The sequence below is a fragment of the Lagopus muta genome, chromosome 2 (genome assembly GCF_023343835.1).
Source record: "Lagopus muta isolate bLagMut1 chromosome 2, bLagMut1 primary, whole genome shotgun sequence".
NCBI classification, from domain to species: domain Eukaryota; kingdom Metazoa; phylum Chordata; class Aves; order Galliformes; family Phasianidae; genus Lagopus; species Lagopus muta.
In genome coordinates this window covers 37,124,656-37,145,746 of record NC_064434.1, presented here as the reverse complement: position 1 = coordinate 37,145,746, position 21,091 = coordinate 37,124,656, and the positions used below count along the sequence as shown (strand labels likewise).

Sequence of the window (21,091 nt, the reverse complement as noted above, 5' to 3'; positions counted from 1 at the left end):
GAATCACATTATTTACAAGGATGAGTGGGATGATTTCATATAAATTACATATTGATATGTATTATTTTCACAGTGTTTGCAATTACAGTGAAGACTATTAGCTTCCATGTATAGATGAAGATAGTCATCCTGATAGGAAGTATTGGAACAACAAAGGAAAAATCTACTAATACTTAAAAATATAAGGGTAATCTTTCATGAATGAGAGGCGTGTATTGTACAGTATTTGGTGATGAGGATGCTGACAATTTCTTAAATGGAAATGCTTAATATCTTGAAATATTGAAGTTCTAGATAAACAATAATTTTTTAAATTTAATTTAATTCAAATTGACTTGTTGTGTTTCCAGGACACAATAGTAAAAAGTCCTGAAATACTTACCTCTGCCCAGTTCCCTTCTCACCCCATCCATAACAGAGCACGGCACCCTCACGGTATGATCTCAGATGTTGGAGCGTGTAACACAGGCCAAGCATGCCTGAAGCACACCTCATTTTGCTGGGAAAGCAACCAGCTTGCACTGATCTTTGCAAACCGCAGTATGTTGCTAGCCTTTGGAGCTGCTGTGGATTGCAGAGGAAAGGAGAAATTATAGAAGAGGAAAAAAGAGCTGCAGGGTGTAGAGAGTTTAAAGAGTAATTTTCTCATTTGTAATTTTATCACTGGAGCTCTTATCTGTTTTCTGCTGAGGCCTCTAGCTTTTGCCCAGTAGAACAAAACTAAAGCCTGTGGAGAAAGAGGGTAACCTCTCTGGTTTGTTTCGTCTTTCAGGCAAGGTGGCAAGAAGTGGGTAATGTCTGTATTGCTGACAATGAATGTGGGCAAACTCTGTTTGGTTTTGTTTACCCCTGATTGGCTCACTGCCTAAAGCTACCTCTGGTTTCAATCATGATCAGTTTCACAGACCATATCTCTCTGAGACACTCAATGACCTGGAACTCTGGTTAGAAGATTAACTAAGATCTGGTATGGAGACAGTAGCTGAGAATTGTGTCTTTCCGACATGGGCTCTCGGAGCATGAAATTCAGCTGATGAGGAAACAAAGCTCTTCAAAAGTTAGTAAGTCTCCCCTGTGTCCTCACAAACTACAAAGCATGTTTCTTCAGTTTGCCTTGTCTAGTTGGAATTATATATTAACTTAATATATTCCTGTAATAATAATAGTAGACTTTAGAACAATAGCCACAACAGTGCATTGCATGCAATATTTTCACATTGCAAAGATGATGGCAAACAGATCAGCCCAATGTTTATCACAGTGTACCATGAAGTAATAATAATATGCACTCAGATATTATGATTAGCAAATCTCTATAAGAATATAATGGAGTAGAACTAATTGCTACTATTGACCTACATAGAGTTAAAAGTCTAAACTACAAATCTAATGTATCCAACTATAAAATGCCCCTGTTTTATTCAGTGCACTGACTTCCTGTGTTTATACAGTATAATGTTCATTTACTGATATAGACTAGCTTTTACTTCATACTAGTGACAGTCCGATAGAAGCAGAAAGCTCTGAAAAAAAGGATATATATTTTTTTAATTTATCAATCTGCAACATTAAATTACCGTGTCAGATTCACTCTTCAGTTTAAGTTTACAAATTATATCCTGGATACATAAATCCATGTAGCCCCATTGAAGGCATAAACTTATACTAGAAAACCAAAGAACAATTAACAAAATAGAAGAAAGACAATATTGTAATTTAAGAAAGCATTTGTCTTCTGTAATATTTACTATCAGGGAAGAGGTATGAAGAAAAGGAATAAGAACTGTTTCTTCACTCTCATATTCCAGATTTAATTTGCAGTAGAATATTGTGTTGTTGCTAAAGAACACAAATTATATATCTAAAAAAATCAGAGTAATAGAATCTCCCACTGACAATGACAAAAAAGATGCTTTGTGTTCTGTCAGTTTCCTGTTTGTTTATATTTTGTTAATATTTAAGTAGTAAAATAAATTACTAAAATTAAATTGTCATGTATTTTAATCACATTCTCTTAACACTTAATACTACTGTAAATAAGCTATAAATCAACTTAATTCTGCTCATTACATTAGTTTTGATTATGTAGAAAAATGCATTCTGTGAAATATTTTCTCTGTGTTTTATGTGAATTAATGTTTTCAATTCTTTATCTACATACAATTTGTGCTATAAACACAATTCAACAAAAAACAATTCAGCACAGTGACTGACTTGGTGAAGAGAGCCTGCCTTTAAGTCACTTGCTAAATCCTTTTTTCTTGGACACCACTGAGGACCAATGACAGTATTAATTTCTGTAACTGTACATACAATTCTCTTAAAGGGTTAAATACTCGTGCTTCATTTCCCAGCAACAAACATAACACAAAGTTAAAGGTGAGTCTTAAAGCTATTTTAGTGCTAAAGTATAAAGACAAACAGAAGAGAAGAACAGAGAAAAGCACGGGAGTTAGTATTCCTTTCATCAAATGATGACTCGCACTCAGAGCTGTGAATAAGCAATAATGATCATAATCATAATAGTTACATTTTACATGCTATACTCATTCTGGCCAGATCATTATGAGTCAATTATTTCTCCAGTTTGGAAACCAAAGATTATGTTCAACATGTCCAATGAAGCTTCACAGCAGCCTCACAAACTGTTAAGTGTTATTATCCAATGTCTGTCTGTCTTTTTCTCTCTTCTTTAAGGCAGTAGATTTTCAGTCTAATCCATGTCCATTAACCATAACATAAATCCATTCCCTTAAGCTCTCTGAAAATATTACTGTTGGTTTCATTTAAGCAAAAAGGCTGCTATGGCTAATGCTTATGTCTTGCATGATAGTCAGCACAAGTATAGCTCATAACAAAGAACAGCAGAGAGGTTATACTTAATATGGGAACATATTCATTTTCATGTGCTTTGAGACAAGACATGTATTTCACAGATAAAAAACAGTAAAAACAGTGTTTAACATTCAGTTACAATGAGAAAATTCAGCTCATGAACAAAGCAACCATCAGTTATGAGCAAAGGAACCCTCATTTTTCTCTGAATTGCTGAGATCTTTTCCTGCAAAGAGAGCTGTTGCAAGACCGTGTATGTTTTACATACCAGAATGAAGTGGTGCTAGTGGTCAATAATGTTAGGATCGTTCACCATTATAGAGAGTGTTAGCCAAGTGTTGGATCCTTTCTGCAGGATCATGGCCCAGTTATGGTGAACTTGAAAGAGAAAAGACACAGTTCTTATCAGTATATAGGCAAAGATTGATATTGACTATTTGCGTATTTTTTTGTGTAGAAAAAGGGAGTTATGTGAGAAAGTAATGAACCTCATGTAACCGAAAAGGACTGTTTCATGAATGTATCCTTGTCAGGACAGCAATACTTGGTTAACAAATAATACCACATAAGGATACAATTATCTACGAAATGATATCACAAGTATCAAATTTGTATACAGATGTAGCAAAATGGAGACAAATGAGGGAAAAAAATTTCACGCAGGTTGTTTGAAGAGGGACTAGGATGGAAAAAAAGGGATTGTATATGTGTGGAGAATGGCTTGTTGCTAAGACGTTAATCTTGCAAACTCAAAATTCTTTCAGCTTGGGAAACTGTGGAGTCTTCAATATATCTGCATAAATGGTATGGTCAAGGTAATGCAGGAAGATGGCGTCAGTGGAAGAAATACAGCCTATATTTTCTAAACCTCAAGACTTAAGATGAGGATCATTCTCATTTTATTTTTGTGCTTATCAGAAAGTTTTGAGAAATTCTCTGCATTGTTATGTAGGTATAGTACAGCCGACTTTTGATGGCATGACTGTTTTGGACAGAGATTTTCCATATTTTGAATCAGAGTATGTTGCTTAAGCTTTAGCTTATGTTTTCCTGAAAAGGATATGGCAGACAACATTTCTGAGTCTGCATGTGAGCATGAACTCACCAGAATTAGAAAGCATGTAAGAGAATATGGCACTCCAGTCTAACAGTATTTTAATAAGAACTTGACTAAATTCCTGATATATTATTATTGCCAAATAATGCACTTATTATTGTTGTAGATTGTCCTCACACACTTGGAAACTGACTGGTTTAAAATACTGTTTTTCTCCAGAGAGCAATTGGGTTCTTCTATTTCATTTTGACAAGATGAAAGCTTAGCTTTATACAAATCTGCAAACAAAATCACAACAATGTTTCGCTAGCATATGTGTGTGATGAACTGCTAATGAGAGACAATCTTTTTTATTCAGTTTACTCTCCCTTCATTTAGCTTAGTGGTCATATCAAGTTAAATGTTAATTGCAGGCTACAGAGAGGTTACTTATCCCGTTGTAATCAAATATCTCATTCATTAGCTACCTATGCAACAAAATATCTACTGCATAACATTTGACGGAAACTTCTGTTTTCGTAGTAACAAGAAGATACCACTAATCAGGGCTAAATGTTGAGACAAATGTCAGTTTCATAATAAAAATGCATTTAAAATAAGAATACTTAGCCACAATTAAGAAAAAAATAAAGATATATTCAAGAAGAATTTTAATTTTATGAAAAGAGCTTTGAGATTCAATAAATCCACAGAGATTAAAAATACCTTTTTTTCCTCACTCATTATTACTTTCTCATTATACACTGACTTGCTGTGTGACCTTAGGCAATTAATTTACTCTCTAGCCAAAATTTTCCAACCTGAATATGTAAAATTAAATATCTGAATCTATTTTTAGGTTCTAAAATAAATGGCCTGATTTTAAGAGGTCATTTTTACCCCAAATATTCATTAAGTTGACAGTGGCTCTTCCTGCCCTTTGCCTCTGATTACCTCATTACTTCTTGCGTGCATAAATATGGATTTAGATGCTCAGTTCCTGGTATCATTTTAACAAATGTTGTTCTCAGGCTGTCCATACAATGGAGTATGGTGCAGGGATGAATGAGCTAGCAAGACCCTGGCAAAATACAACTCAGTATTTCTCAGGGTCAAAAGTGCTGCAGTTATGTCTAAACATAAGACTCCCCAAAGACTTTTCTGACAAAATAAGTTCAAATATCAATCTCCTCACAAAGTGTGTGTGCCTGGAGATATTTAATTTCCCTGGATATTATCTAATACACTTCATTTAGGTTCTTAATTTAGATATTGATGCACAGATATGTATTTTGACTTAGAAGGAAGCTGATGAAATACTCTGACTACCATGGTTGTTAAGTCAGTGGCAAGAGGTAGGTTGCCTCTAAAGATACACAGAGGGCAATCCAAATCCTAATTTAAGTGTCTTTCTATCTTTTGTACACTCCTGAGAGTGTAAAAAATTAATCGAAAATGTTAGGTGCTTTCATTCCCTCAGAATCCAGAGCGTTGAGCCATTTTCTGAGACAGATATCCGGTAAAGGTGACACTGTGTTATGCTTAATAGTCTAGTGGTTTGAGTGCTCACTAAGGAAATCTGAGGTTTGCATTCCCAGCCCTGATCATCTTACAAGGGACTGAATCCACCTCTCCTATAATCCCCGAGAGTTATCTAACCACTATGTCATGAATAGTCCAAATGAGTCATTTACTGTACCTTCCTTGAGACTGAGCTGCTGCATAGCCAGGAATGCAAGAATGTCCTGGAAAAGAAGTGAGGAAACAAGTGTCTGACTGTAATCATGGAGGTACACTTCAGAGGGAGATTTCTCCAGTATGCAGATCCATTCTTTGGAATTCAAACACATCTCATTTTAGATAGTGAGAGGTGAAAAAATGGAGGTAGTCCTGGAAAAAAGAGTAGTACTAAACTCAGTATACCAGTATTCTTTCCTTTTGAAGACACGCTTTCTCTCTCTCTTGCACTCAGAGTTCTAGTTACTGACTTTGCAGAGACACTCAGCTTCAGAAAATTTAGAAAATTCAGCTCATTCAGAGTACCTTGTGATTAACTATTTAGACGAGCCCCTGACACAGGTATCTTCTCCCTAAGGCTGAGTAGTGTAGACTTTCCACTTCAGAGATTTCATGTCCTATTTGTGAAAAAAGAGATGGACAAAAAATTTTCACTTTTGAAAAGTAAGGTGTTTTGATACAAGATTCAGAGATCTGTAAGGCCACCAAGATAAAAGCATAGGTAAATACTGAGTGGGCAGTCTGTTCAAGAAGAATCCCTAAGTGTGTTTGGCAGATATGCAGCCTTAAATCAGTCTGGATTATTTTTTTGAGGTATTTCTCAGTCTTCCGCAAAATGCAGTCTTCAAAGAAAACATGTAGTAGGTTTCTTTGAAGGAGAAACTGTCAGGCCTTCAATTCCACATTACAAATATTTTGTCTTAACTGCCTACATACATGTCTGAGTATTATATTGCACTCAGTAAGTGCTTAGAAGCAAGTGTAAGTCAAGTCAAAACTCCAAAAATTTTATTTGACTATTTTTGAATGGCTAGAAAGAAGAAGAGAGAAATGTAACAAATCCAGCTAAACTGTAGAAATAGCAGTCAGAAGTCTTAACTTTATAGATCTTTACTGAAAATAATTCAGTCCATGGTACTCTGTGCTTTATTAACAGTTGATGTATTTCAAGTTTGGAATCAGGAAAACAAACACAGTTTCTCTTACACCATCTGCTAATCAATGGAATAATTTTATGACTTCAACAATGTAGTATATCTCCATACATATATTTTTGTCCTCAATTCTGTAGGTGCAGTTTGTGCAGATAATTTATTTCATCAAGCAATTGAAGCGTTCATGTCAGTAAAAACTTGATATGTGAGAACAGTGAAGTACTTAGGTATTTAAACACTTCTAGTAAACCTGCAATTGTCAGTATGAATTAGATACCATTAGAAAAGAAGCTTTGTCCTCAGTAATATACAGGTTTGCTCTGTAACCATAATGCTGTAATATGCTGAATATCTGTACACAGCTGAAGAATACACAATTCCAAGGGCAAATGACAACTTATATGGTTAATAGGGTGAGTCTCTCAAGAATGACTAAAAAATTATTTTTTTTTTAAATACCCAAAGAATTAGAAAAAAAGAAATACTATCTAGTGATGTTGAAAATCCTTTGAAATTATGGCATCTTTTAAAGTAGTAAAGTATGCTATAATATATCATTTTCTACATGGGGAATTGAAACTAGCATCCCACCAGTGCTGAGCAGAGATGAAAGATCACCAGTCTTCATCTGCTGGCTGTGCTCTCCTTCACAAAGCCAAGAGTGAGTGCTGTTTATTTTTTTGTTTGTCGGTCGTTCTTCAAGGATATATTGCTGGCTTATATTAGGTCTTTTTCTGTGACGATTCTTTTCATCCATTTGGCCCCAGTGCCTATTAGTCTATAGCTTTGCTCCTCACCATAGGCAGAACTTCTCATGTCCCTTTGCTGAACTTCGTGAGATTTCTCATTGCTAAGCTCTTCAGCCTGCCTTGTTTTGCCTAAATGTTAGCACACTTGTTTGGTATATTAGCCACTCCTTCCAGTTTTGTATCTTTCAGAAGATACATTCTGTCTTATCTTTCCAAATCACTGAAGAATATTTTGAACATTATAGGACCACTTATGTTTTGCCATCAAATGGATTTTTTCCACATATCACAACTTCTCTGAGCCTCCTTGTTCAGCCAGTTTTCAATCCTTCTCACTATCCTTTTATCTAACGTACATTTAAGCAACTTATCTATGAGTAAGTTTTGGGAGACATGTCAAAGACAATGTTAAAGGCAAGATAAGCAACATACACTTTTCTGCTCTCATCTTCAAAGCTACTCACTGAATTGTAGAAGATCATCAAGTTGGTTAAGCATGACTTTTCATTTGTAAATTCATGCTGACAGTCACCTATTTGTCCTTCATTTGTTTGTAAATGTTTTCTGAGATCAGTTGTTCCATCACTCACCCAATGACTGACTTAAGGGTGTTTGGCCTGTATTTTCTCAAATCTTACTTCTTGACATTCTTGAGCACAGGAGTGACATCTGCTCAATGCCAGTCTTCAGAAAACTCACTGGATCACCGAGACCTTTTGGAGATAAACAAGAATGGCATCAGACATCTTCCTTAGCACTCATGGTTGCTTGCCATCAGGCCCCTTAGATTTACATTTGTCCAACTGGTTTTAAGTGCTCTGTAACCCGATTGTCTTTCACCAGTTCAATATCTTGTGAACACTTACAAATTATCAGAGGGAAAACGAAGTCAGGAAGAGAAATTAGTCGATGAAGATAGAGAGAATCATATGTAGATAGAAGTACTTATCTTAATAAATCCCAGAAGAGGGACCATTCAAACTTAGTTCTGACACTTGAAGATGTAAGAAGATAAAATGGCATAGTTTTTCTGTTAATTATTAAAAAGACAATAGAAATGCCTGTTCTTAAGTACACATTGCCAGAAAATGCACATAAAAAGCTTTCCTTAGTTCACTATGAAGGAAGATGATACTCTGGAATGCCAGATACTGTGTGGTAAGGAATAATTAATGATAGAGTCTCCGGATCATTAAGAGATTCAACAGCTAAAGATGGGCAGAGTAAGCATTCAGAGATCCATAATCTTCTGGAGAGATACTAATGAGGTATTCACTACATTGCAAAGGATAATTTCTGTCAATTGGTGTACTTTATATAAACAGATTTTCCATAATTTTATTAGACTGTTATTATTCATTCCCTGCTTCACCAGATTAGTGAATACTAATCATGGTGAGACACGATATCTCCTTAATCAATATGCATATTACAGAAAAAGTATCATTTAATGCTTCTTGCAAATGAACACACATTTCTTAAGAAGTCTCTGGTCAAATTTATTTTTTATCAAAATATTTTTTTACAGTTTTTTAACAGTTTCCTTTGAGCAAAGATTTCTAGTTTATTGATGACAAATCAGAGCCTAAAGTAAAACAATAAAGAAGAAAGCTTTTTTTTTTCAAACAAAAAATGAAAAAAAAAGATACCGTTTAAACCCATCAGATATCTTATTATCCTGTGTCACAGAAGATGAGAAAAACATTTCATTTTAAAGAAATGTAATGGTTGTATTTTAAAATCCTGTAAAAATAGTCATGGACTTTTTTCATTAAGCTCTGGTATTTGAATACATAGAATGTTTGTATGCTTAAATGTCATAATAATAAATCAGAATTTATACCTATTCAGTGGCCAGGAAAATGCTGGCTGTCTATTTTAGCCTTACAATTGCTTCTTTATATATTCTTTAAAAGTCATGAATGAGTGAGGAAAAAATAGCATACAGTATCTCCCAAAAAAAACTATCATTGAAAACAATAGTAGAAAATTGTACTTACGATGTGTATCAGTACTTAAGTAATGTTAAGAAACTGTTGACCACTTCAGATACTGTCATTAGTTTCTTTAATTTTAACAGCCTTTTGCTTGACAATTTGTCATAGTATTTGGAAAACTGCACTTCTTCTGAATGTCCAGGTGGCACAACAAAACATGATGATTCATAAAATTGCACAAAACTGAATAAAAACAAGACAAGTGACACTCTTCTGTGCCTGAATAGCCTTACAAGTTGAACCTCCATTCTAACAAATGTTTAAATTACTATACTGACATCAGTTTCCTTTTGATTCCTGATGCTTCCTGGTCCTACATTTCTACTTTTGCCAAAGATATCCTTAGCAACTTTTATAAATGAGGTTACATTTTTGATAGGATGAAAATGCTGCTTCTCTCAACTTGGAAAGCATTTAGCATGCCGAGCTTCTATCTTCCCAAGTGAGTCCTCAAAATCTTGCATAATCATACATAAGTTTTACAATTATCATACTCCCTTATCCAAGTTGGGTTGATTTCAGGTGCACATCTATTTAACCAAATGTCATTTGAGTGCCAAGGAATACATATCTCCCTTTCTTTTTTAATCAAGCAAATCTGAGCAGCTGTCACAAGGTGAAGCATGCTGCTCTAGGGAGCTAGTCAGTTTGAAGCTGTTGATGGTGAACACAGGAGGAGCCTGTACACCAAGAAAATCTGGGCCAGGGAAATCCAAGAGTAGTGGAGAGGGCTACCAGGAGCTGGCAGGCCACACAAGATTTTCTACAAGGCTTAGGAATAAAAAATGCACACAGAAGGAGCACCGGCAATCAGGAACACTTCAAGCAGATCATGAAAACAGAGACAGAGAGGGCATAGTGTTTGCCCAGCAGTTTGAGTGGGAAGGGCTGTACATCTTCCCCAGTTGACCTGGGAAGCTACTGTAATAGCTGCTTACACAAGATAGTGGGTATTTGTTTAGAACAAAGTCTACACCTCAAATGGAGTTGTTTCCTCCACTTGCTTTAGTGCTGACTGACACTTCCACCCAGAGCTGTTGCAAAAAGAGGTTATAGTGCAGATCTCAGACCGCAGGAAATGCCTAAATGCTTTTCTTGGGGCAAAGACAGGCATGAAACCTGCCTGCAAAATGAATGCTAAGGTGGAGGACCACCTGCAACAGGTAGATGAGCTGTAGGACATGGCGAGAAGGCTACACAATATGACAAGTAGTTGCAATCTTGTTCATCAAGGTACTGAAATGAATTGTATTTTACTCTTACTTAGTCATAGTACTGAGCCAATGTCTTTTAATAAAATCATGTCATTCAGTTTGACTTGTATCATGGAAATGGCAAACAATGTTATCATTTGACTTTCTATTACAAATAGAATGGATTTTCATTTACTGAACTGTAAATGAGGCAAAAGCATCTATTTTAAGTGACACAACGTGTACTAACAGAGAGATAAATCAGTAGCTAGATTTGAAAATCAAAATCAAAATCTATTGACAGAAAAATATTGAAAAATTGAAATTTTCCTCTTTTAAAGGAAAAAGCTCATCATCTACCACTGACATCAGGAAATTAATATAATTACAAATTATCATTACTAAGTTATAACATTACTAACATACTTAGTTATAGCTGCAGAAATTCAAAACTTTTCTTAATTAGTTCAAGTGCAAGAAATTAATAATATTCAAACAGAAATTTATCTCCAGTGATTTCTTGGTGGCATATGCTTTTTCCTTTCAAGTACCTGATTCCTTAATCAGTGTTTTCACGATAAACTGTAGTGCTTTAAAGTACTGTAACAGCAACATCTTCCTGTAATCCTGTTCTATAACATTTCTTATACTACACAAATCAGGAAAATATTAACATAAATCATGGTACAAGACCCTTCAAAGGAACTCTCCACAGTGTCAGATGCCATGAAAAAAGAAAAGCTGTCAACTAAAAGAAGTTAAAGCAAGTACTACCTGTGCATAGCTTCAAGAAAAATAGGATTTTAGTAATAGATATGAAAAAGTAGGCAAAAGCATGCATCTTTCCTCTACAAGGTGGGAAGAAAAGGAAGGACTTTCCCCTTCAAACAGAATGCCTTCTGGATGAAGTTTACTTCTTCTCTTGTGTTATGGATTAACCCAGCAGGCAGCTAAGCATCACATAGTCATCCATTCACTCCATCCCCAGTGGCACAGGGAAGAGATGAAAAGGTAAAACGTGGGTTGAGATAAAGAGAGTTTAATAGAACAGAAAAGGAAATATAGCTATAAAAATAGTAATAATGACAAAAGAATATACAGAACAGGAGATATACAACGTAATTGCTCAGGACTTGCTGACCGATGCCCAGCTAGATCTCGATCAGTGGTCCCTCCTCCTGGCCAAATCTACCCAGTTTTATTTTTCAGCATGATGTCAAATAGTATGGAATATCTCTTTGGTCACTCTGAGTCAGCTGTCCTGGTTCTCCCTTCTCAGTTTCTTGTGCACCCCCAGTTCCTTGCTGGCAGAGTGTTACAGGAAGCTGAAAGATCCTTGACTTAGTGTAAGCACTGCTTAGCAGCAGCCAAAACATGGCTGTATTGTCCACATTATTCTCATCCTAAACCCAAAACATAGTGCATGCTGGCTATTAAGGAAATAGCTAACTCTATCCCAGCCCAAACCAGGATACCTGATTAAATGTAAAATAAAACATATATATATATACCAATATTTCTCCCTGGAGCCTAGAAGAAGAGAGAAGGAATTTACAAATTCAAGAATGAAAAGAAGAAAAAAATGCAGGAAAAAAAAAGATTCTAATATTTTAAAAGAATTTCCTTTCTTTCTTTCTACAGTATGAACATTAAAGTCCTCTAAATTACGAACATTTGGGGTGTCTCTCAGTATAACACTGCTAACAATAGCAGAACAGCAGTTTACCATAAAGACTTGGAGGAAGACAAAATAAAGACTGAAAAAATGATGAGCCTCAGCATTAAAATTTGAAAGAGTGAACACAGGAGGTCGATGTTTATACTCAGTAATATTTTTTATGTTATCTGAATAAATTTTCTTCAGTAAGATATTGATATAAAAAAAAATTAAATTGAAATTTTCAATCAAAGATTGAAAATGGGACTCTTACCTCAGTTTAAGTCGGTGGATCATACTTGATACAGTCTAAGACGAATGGATTGAGAAGACACAGTTATCAACATACCTGCACAGGGAAACAGTAGATTCCATGCACATAGCATGAAAAAAATACAAACCTATTTGTCAAATATGTCAAATAGTATGGAATATCTCTTATATATTATATATAACATATGACCTATTCAAACACATTTGAAACATATTTGAAATATATTATTTTTAAGTATATGCAGGGTATTTAAAATATCTCACAGTACTAGTAGCTTTGCAATATATATACGTTATAGTACTCTCATGATTACTTTACTTCCAATACTTAGTTGTGTTTAAAAATCACTTGTAAGCTTCCTGCAGCCTGGTGTTGAAGACCTTAAAGTTTTCATTTTTGCCACTCTCAAGACTCTGCATCTCAAGTAAATTCATATTGTGAGCTTGATTCTTTTTTAACCTCTTAAAGCTGAATAATGTGACACATTTATGTCATATTCTTTCAGTATTTAAACATGTTCCTTCACATAGCTCTTCCATTCTTTGTCTTTCAGAGACTTGCTGTTGAGCCTAGGACCCTTAGTGTTTTATTACTAAGCCACCAAATCATCTTGAAGAAATATGTGCTAGTATCCCACATATTATCATTGGCTCTTATATGTAATACATTAGCATACCAACATTTACTTTTCAAAAAGCTCTTCAAAGATGTCATTTGTGAGCATCAGGGCGCTGTCAAAAGACCTACAATGGAGAAGTTGAAAAGACATTCTTACAAAGGTAATCAACTTTCCTTTGGTGGCTTTTTCATATTATTTTACCCAGTGAGGTTTTAGAATGTTTATCCATTTTTGTAGACCGGCTCATCCAAATGTTTTTGTAACTTCAAGATTGTGTCAAAGGTCCTCTGTGGGAATTCTGTGGGAAATATGTAGAATGACCTGCCCATAAGGAACAAGGAAAACATCACAGCATGAGATTGTGGAAGTTAAAATGAAATATTTTCAGCTGTGTCGCTAGACCTTTAAAGCCACTGCAATAATAATTCTCTGTTCACAGAATGGTTACATTTCAAAAACTTCATTTCAATTAAAAAGGAAAGACCATTTACATATTTTTCACTACAAACTTACCTAAGAAAATTAACTCACTTCAGACTTCTGTTAGCTACTACCTCCTGAAGAATGAAAGGGAAAATACTGTCAGACATTTGTGGAATCTCCACTGACATTATGTGACAAGCTGACAAAACTGTTACCAATTATTGCCCTTAACTATGAAGGAAACAAAGATTCAGAGATTCAGTGCTTGTTTCGATTCTTCCTGTATTAATAGAATTTATCAGTTTCAGACTTGTTATAGCACCTGAACTGCCAAATACTAACATAAATTGCCTTAGTTAAATTCTCCTTTCTGAGTTTAATACAAGGGTTGCTCTGTGTATCAGAAAGGTGGCACAAGATACTAAGTACTTAAGAAAAAATAAGCAAACAAAAATTTCAACCAAATTCACATTAAAGATATAGTTGACATCACATCATGTGAAACAATTTTTAAGCAGCAATTTTAGGAAGCAATTCTTTACTGTGAGGGTGGTGAGACTCTGAAACAGGCTGCCCAGTGAGGTTTTGGATGCCCTTTCCCTGGAAGCACTCAAGGCCAGGCTGGATTAGGCTTTGAGCAACCTGGTCTAGAGGGAGGTATCCCTGCCTATACCAGGGGGTTGGAACTAGATGTGATCTTAAAGATCCCTTCCAATCCAAAAGAATCTGTGATTTTATAAATCATTACAGTCAGGAATGTTGACTGGCAGAGTAGCCACAGGTCAAAATGCATTTGCTGAGAAAAATAAGTCCTTAAATTTCATGATATCTAAGCCTAGAATAAAAAACACTTTATGCAACTGAAAATATACTGGAGGTTGTATTTTTTGTCTGTTTGTTTTCATCCAAGGTAAATGACACTGCGGTAATCTCTATGGCAGTTGCATAACTACAGAAGTAAGATGTTAAAAGTTTCATGTGATGCAAACATCTTTTCAGATAAACATTTAACTCCTGCAGATCTCAGTCTACAGTCTGGAAAATATGCAAAAACAGCTAGTAGTGCAGTATGTCATAAAAAGAGAGAAGTTTTTAAGAAATGAATGTGAGTTTCTCAGGGACTGTAGTATGCCAATAATGATGCAAACTGTACATTTCTTGAAAGAAATGTAGGCACACTGTATACACTACAGGTGGTATTAGCTGTGGCTGTGCATTAGAAACTTCTTAATTTTCTGTTCCTCCAAAGTAAACAATATCCGCCAGTTCTTCATTTCCTTTCAGTGACTACCTATTGTATCTTTTATTACATTTACTGCTTAAAGCCATAAAGATCTTTAACATCAGGGCTCCAGTTTAGCTAAAATTTGTGAGTATTTATGAATTGCAATACAGCATGTACACCATTCTTCACTCAGACCTTGACTTAAAACTCCAGTACTGATACTGAGAAAAAAAAATAAAATCTATATATATATATATATAGATTTAATAATGAATACTGGATATCCTCTTACTTTTCAAACACTATCACATTCATTATTCTGTATACAAAATGCATATATTTCCTCGCTATAACACACTGTTCCAAAGTTTTTTTCTCATTTATTTCGGTTTTCATTTATGCAGTCTACTATGAAAACAGAAAAAAAATGTAAGAAGCAAATTCATTTGTTTAAGTTTATTCTATCAACAGACCATGAATTACTGAGATATTACATCATGAGTACTGTAAAAATAATTCCAGTCACACTGCACATGTTTATTCAGTTATTTTACAGAAAAATGAAATAGTATAAGCAGTGATTTAAATATAATGTATATACACATATGTATAAATCACTGCTTATATATATACACACATTAAAAATATGTAATGATAATTCAGAAAAAAATGACAGAATGCTTTCTGAAGGACATCAAATTGTAGAATCGAAGAATTATTTGAGTTGGAAGGGACCTTTGAAGATCAACTAGTTCAACTCCCCTGCAATGAACAGAGAAACCTACATCTATATCAGATTGCTCAGAGCCCTGTCCAACTTCACCCTGAATGTCTCCAAGGACAGGGCATCCATTGCAACTCTGGACAACCTGTTCCAATCTTCACTACCCTTACTGTAACATCTTTTTTTGTGTGTCCAATCTAAATCTCTCCTCTTTTAATTTGAAACTATTTCCCTTCACCCTATAGTAACAGGCCACTCTAAAGAGTGTGTCCCCTTCTTTATTCTTTCACCTATAACCCATAACATGCAACCAGTTCACCACAACACACTACTTCTGAATTCGACAGGTAGTTCTTTTGCTACCACTTGGATAAAAGTTTACAGTTATGATCTAGCTTACCTAGTTTAAAATATGTGCAGCAAGCATGTCAATAGCTGCATTAATCTGTCTAGGATCACTTTACTGGCAGTGTATTGAGGAGAAAAAGACATTCAGGGGCACTGTTCATCTGGCCTGTAATGGAAATCTACTGTAAATCAGATGTATCATGGGCGAAAAATCCTAGTCTTCTCTTTGTCGATTCCAAATGTAGCAAAATGTGTATGCAGTCATATGGGTTGGATTAATCCTGCCCTATATATCTTCACAGGAGAAACTCATTCTGGATAAGATTTTAAAAAGAAAGAAGAAATTTGGTGTGTATCCCTTCTGAGTGTCAGTGAGAATATCTCGGTTAGGGCTGAGTGTCAGGGAGGCTTAGTGCCATTGTGTGATGATTTATCTTCTTGAAAGAAAAGATTTGCAAAAATTGAAAGGGCAAGGCCCTGAGAAAGCCGCTTGGGCCTGCTTTGAGCTTGGGACTCATGTGCATGAGTCTATGGAGTACATGACTTTCATGGAGCATTTTCAAGGAAAACTATCCATGACGCTGTGAAATATGCACATCCATCAAATGGAATGTTCAGAGATGACCTGTTAATTCTGAAAACTTTTTTCTCTGACTTTGGTTTGCTACATAGGTGGCAATGTGTTTCTTGATTACTCATAGAAATGGTTCTTCAGTAAAAATTTCTTGCCTGGTATGATCCTGAAAACATGGAAGTCCTGAACAACATATTGGAAGTTGTGTGTGAAGACCCATAGATCTAATTCTTGCTACTTACAGGAAGTTTCATAGCAACAGAAAGGGAAGAAAATAGTAGGGATCATAACTGGCACTTAATGGGAAAGTTTTTTCAGTGGAACTTCGTAGTGTTCAATATTTTAAGACATTCAACTGAAATTTTCAGTAAATTTGGCAATGTTTCAGATTAGTCCTCTAGGCCTGATCTTGCAGACAAGTTCTTGTTCCTTTGTAAAACAAAATGCTGCAAACCAAGGTAATGAGTTGGTACAATATTGCAGTCTTTGCTGGCTTTCATCAGTGATATCTTCTGCTAATTTAATTAATTAATTAATTAATTTGTTTGCTTGTTTAGTAGTTTATTTTATTTTATTTTATTTTATTTTATTTTATTTTATTTTATTTTATTTAGTTGCTAGCAGGGACAGTGAAGTAATTGTCCTCCTGTACTCAGCACTGGTGATGCCACACCTCAAGTACTGTGTCCAGTTTTGGGCCCCTCACTGCAAGAAAGACATTGAGGCACTGGAGCATGTTCAAAGAAAGGCAACAAAACTGGTGAGGGGTCTGGAGCACAAGCCTTATGAGGAGCAGCTGAAGGAGCTGGGAATGTTCATTCTAGAGAGGAGGAGGCTCAGGGGAGATCTTATTGCTCTGTATAACTACCTGAAGGGAAGTTGTAGTGAGCTGGGGGTTGGCCTCTTCTCTCATGTAGCTAGTGATAGGACTAGAAGGAATGGCTTCAAGCTGTGCTAGGGAAGATTCAGGCTGGACATTAGGAAATACTACTTCTCTGAAAGAGTGGTCAAGCACTGGAATGGGCTGCCAAGGAAGGTGGTGGAGTCATTGACCCTGGAGATGTTCAAGAAACACTTGGACATTGTGATAAGGGATATGGTTTAGTGAGAACAGTTGGTGATGGGTGGATGGTTGGATCAGGTGATCTTGTGGATCTTTTCCAATCTCGGTGATTCTATGTTTCTATGAGTTAAGAAAATAAAGTCTCAGCACCACAGTAACTACTGAAAGAAAAGAATGACTCTCTTCTTCCATTATATGAAACCCTTTAATAACTCAACTAGACTCATAACCTTTCTGAAATATGGACCTTTCACATTCAGGATAAAGCCCACAATACTTACTACTTACTAGTGAGGTATATTAATAGTAGATTCAACTTGACATGATGGTCATTAAGGCCCTCAGGAGCTGTGCTATAAATGTCAGGAAATGTTGTTGGAGAATTAAAGTATGTTTCATACTGGCTGTTGTAACTGAATCTCGTTTTCTGTCATGGTGTACATACGCTTGTTTTTATATGATGAAAGAGTACTCAAAAAGACCTATTAATACATAAATTAAGAGAAAATACTATCTGTGTATGAAATAACTTTATTTACCTTGGAACCAGCTTTTCATCACCCTCAAACAGTATTTAAACCACTTGCCTGGTTCATTTTGCTACTCCACAAAAAGACATGGTAAACAGGAAAAAAAGAAAGAAAATAAGAAAATAAGAAAGACAAACAATAATTTATCAGCAAAAATGAAAGTCCTGAAAGGATCATTTGCAATAGTGATGCTCTTCCAAGATGGTTTCAGGAAGCTGCGCTCTTGGCTATTATATTTTCAATTCTACTGAACTGCTACAAGGAAATGTAGTATGTCATCACTTTTCCTGAACTCTAGTACTGTGGCCAATTGTGGGTCAGTGAACTCACACAGTCAATTCATTACAAAATCAGGGTACAATTTATATTATGCAAATAAGATTACTCATCCATACTAAATTACAACTATGCTATGTTGCACAATGACCCAGTTTATAGTGACTTGCTTTGGACCTTTTATTTATTTTCAGAACTGATGGTAAACAAAAAGTGAGTGGAAATACTTCACCACTTAGACATTTCAATGATATTGAACTACTCATTTTCAGGGATCAAAAACTGCTTCTCAGTATTAAAGGACAGAAATTAGCTTTTTCTAGTGAGCTAAAATGTAGTCATATTAACTAAAGCCTTCAGATTACCTGCATTTAGATTTCTCATCACAATTCTTTAAAATGTCTTGTTAGCAAATTGTGCAATTATATTGAACAAGCCCGCATATTATATTGAAATGCATATATATTGACTTCTTCCTTAAAGTGAAAATGCGTGCAAGTCCATTGCAATGAAATGTGTTAAGACTAATGAGGCATCATGTTCATTGTCTGAGTTAAAATAGATTTTGGTCCCACTTGGAGTGAATCTGACATCGTTCACATCGGTGATCAATCATGAGTCTTTTTTGTTTTTGAGGCTCAGAATTTGTCTCTGAACAACATATCTGAAAGTGTAAAGATTTAGGCTAGATGTTAGGAAAAAATTTTTGCTTGGGGAGTGGTGAGACACTGGCACAGGCTGTGGAGAGAAGCTGTGGATGTGCCATCATGGAGGTGTTAAATGCCAGGGTGTTAAATGAATGGGCCCTGGGCAGCCTGAGCTGGTGGGTGTCAGCCCTGTGCATGGTAGGGGTTTGGAACTAGATGATCTATGTGCTCCTTTCCATCCCAAACCATTCTGTGATTCTGTAATTCATTCTATGATTCTGTTTGTTTACAATAAGCCATAAGCCAAAATTGAAGTTAGGAGATACTTCTGGTTATGAAATAAAGGTTTGAGGGAAAAAATAAAAGCAAAGGAATGCAAAACAAAAAACTAACAAACAAACAAAAAAAAACAACAACAAAACAAAATAAAACAAAAAACCTTTTTTTTTTAATGAAAGCAAGAAAATAGTTGCAGATTAAAGTTCTTGCCACTCTCAGTGGACTCTGAGAAAATTGCAATAAAAGACAGAATAAACTTTCCCTCTCCCAACTTTGTTTCTTATTTTTTCAGGTTTTACAACTGTAGCCAGTGACAGATGTTTTCTTTTTCTGCTCCTCACTTCCCATTACTTTGTGAAAATGCATTATAATAGTGCTGGCCCTATTTTTCCCAGTCTCAAGGAAATCTATTTTCTGGGATTCAGTGCAGAATACTGTATCTTAATGCTGGGAGCCACCAGTGAAGAAGATTGTTTACAGAGTATACTCTCACATTTGAGAGCATTATCATTGCTATGTGACTTTGTTTTCTTATAAAACTGTAAAGTATATTGAACTACATTCTCAGTTTAGGCCTTCATACATAGGAGGGAGGAAAATCTATACATATCATTGAAATAAAAAAGCAAGGAGACTAAATTCAATCTGCATGCTTAATTTATGGAAAGAGTCAAGACAGAACAGCAAAAATACTGATAATGCCATTCTTCTCTTTTTGTACAGTGTCCCCTTAATCTTGGTCCTTAGATGTAAAGGAGTAAAATTACTGCTCTAAGGTGAAAGCAATCAATCTTTCCAGGGTAGGAAATGTTTATGATTTCATCATGTTTAAATGTCTAACAACATTACACGATTTTGCAAAGAAGACATTGGATGATTGTAGGCAAAAGTGAATTGGTATTTGAAAAGCAAATACAGTAGATGAGAATAAGAGATTGGCAGAATATTTCTGGTACTATGCACGCCTAAGCAATGGGACATGGGACTGACTAGGGAGATAAAAATCCTAGTGAAAATATAAAATTTATCAACTAGAAAGTCAGATAGGAATTTTCTTAACTAATTTTGCCTTCTGGACATGAGGAAACAATCGTTTGGGATCCACATGTAGCAAATTGAAAAGGACAAGCACTTCCACGTTTGCACTTAATTTGATTAAGTGTAGATGTTGATATGTTCTTTGAGGAAGTTTCACTCTGCCTATTCCTTCATTGACTTTCATAATACAGCTAGCTTAGAAGTCTAAATTCTAGATTGCTAGTTATATGACAAGTGCAAGATGTAGCCAAAGGAAAGAAAAAATTACTTTTTCATTAAAAGGAATAAATTATCTGTAAATATTAAGTAAATATTCATCAAACTCATCCAAGCTCCATTTTAATCAACTGGCAGCTACAAGCACAATGAAGCTTCTTTGCATGTAAAAAATTGCAAAATTGTCTCAGAGGTATTTGAGCATGATTTTTATTTTTTAACTATTGCAAACAAATGAGCTTGTTAGGTTCTAAATCTACATGTCATCCATAAATTTTGCAATTTTTTTTTAGATTATTCTCTTCGTACCTCCTTCCTTCCCTCCTTTCCCCGCAGAATAGTTATTTTTAGACAACAATAGTTTTTTTTTTAGATAACAAGATTACAACTGAGACATTCCTAGGTGCTGGCTTCAGGTTGTGGCAGGTACAGCCCAGAGGCTCTGGGTACTCCAGAAGGTCTGTGGGATGGCAAAGGGTAATTGTGGCATGGAGCACGGGGGGGAGGCAGCCATTTTGTCTTTGAAAGAGAAAGGTTTTAGCACAAAGGGAGTATGGAAGTGGCCCAGGCTGGGAGCTGATCCAGGTGGGCTTGCTGTGCACATCCTCAGCACACTGATGCTTGGTCTGCTGCATATTCTGATTTTCTCCCAGTGATAAGGGAACTGTGTATAATGTGGGCTAAGCAACTAAAATCAGCATCCTCCCAGCATTGTC

General features: G+C 35.5%; 1 long non-coding RNA gene across 1 annotated transcript; it reads right to left on the bottom strand.

The window, feature by feature from the left end:
• Nucleotides 1-1,067: 1,067 nt before the first annotated feature.
• LOC125689089 (uncharacterized) lies at nt 1,068-12,973 on the bottom strand. The gene is made up of 3 exons (XR_007375028.1): nt 12,414-12,973; nt 5,571-8,005; nt 1,068-3,213 (listed from the first exon to the last, which is right to left on the bottom strand). It is a non-coding gene; the product is annotated as an uncharacterized LOC125689089 (long non-coding RNA).
• Nucleotides 12,974-21,091: the final 8,118 nt, after the last annotated feature.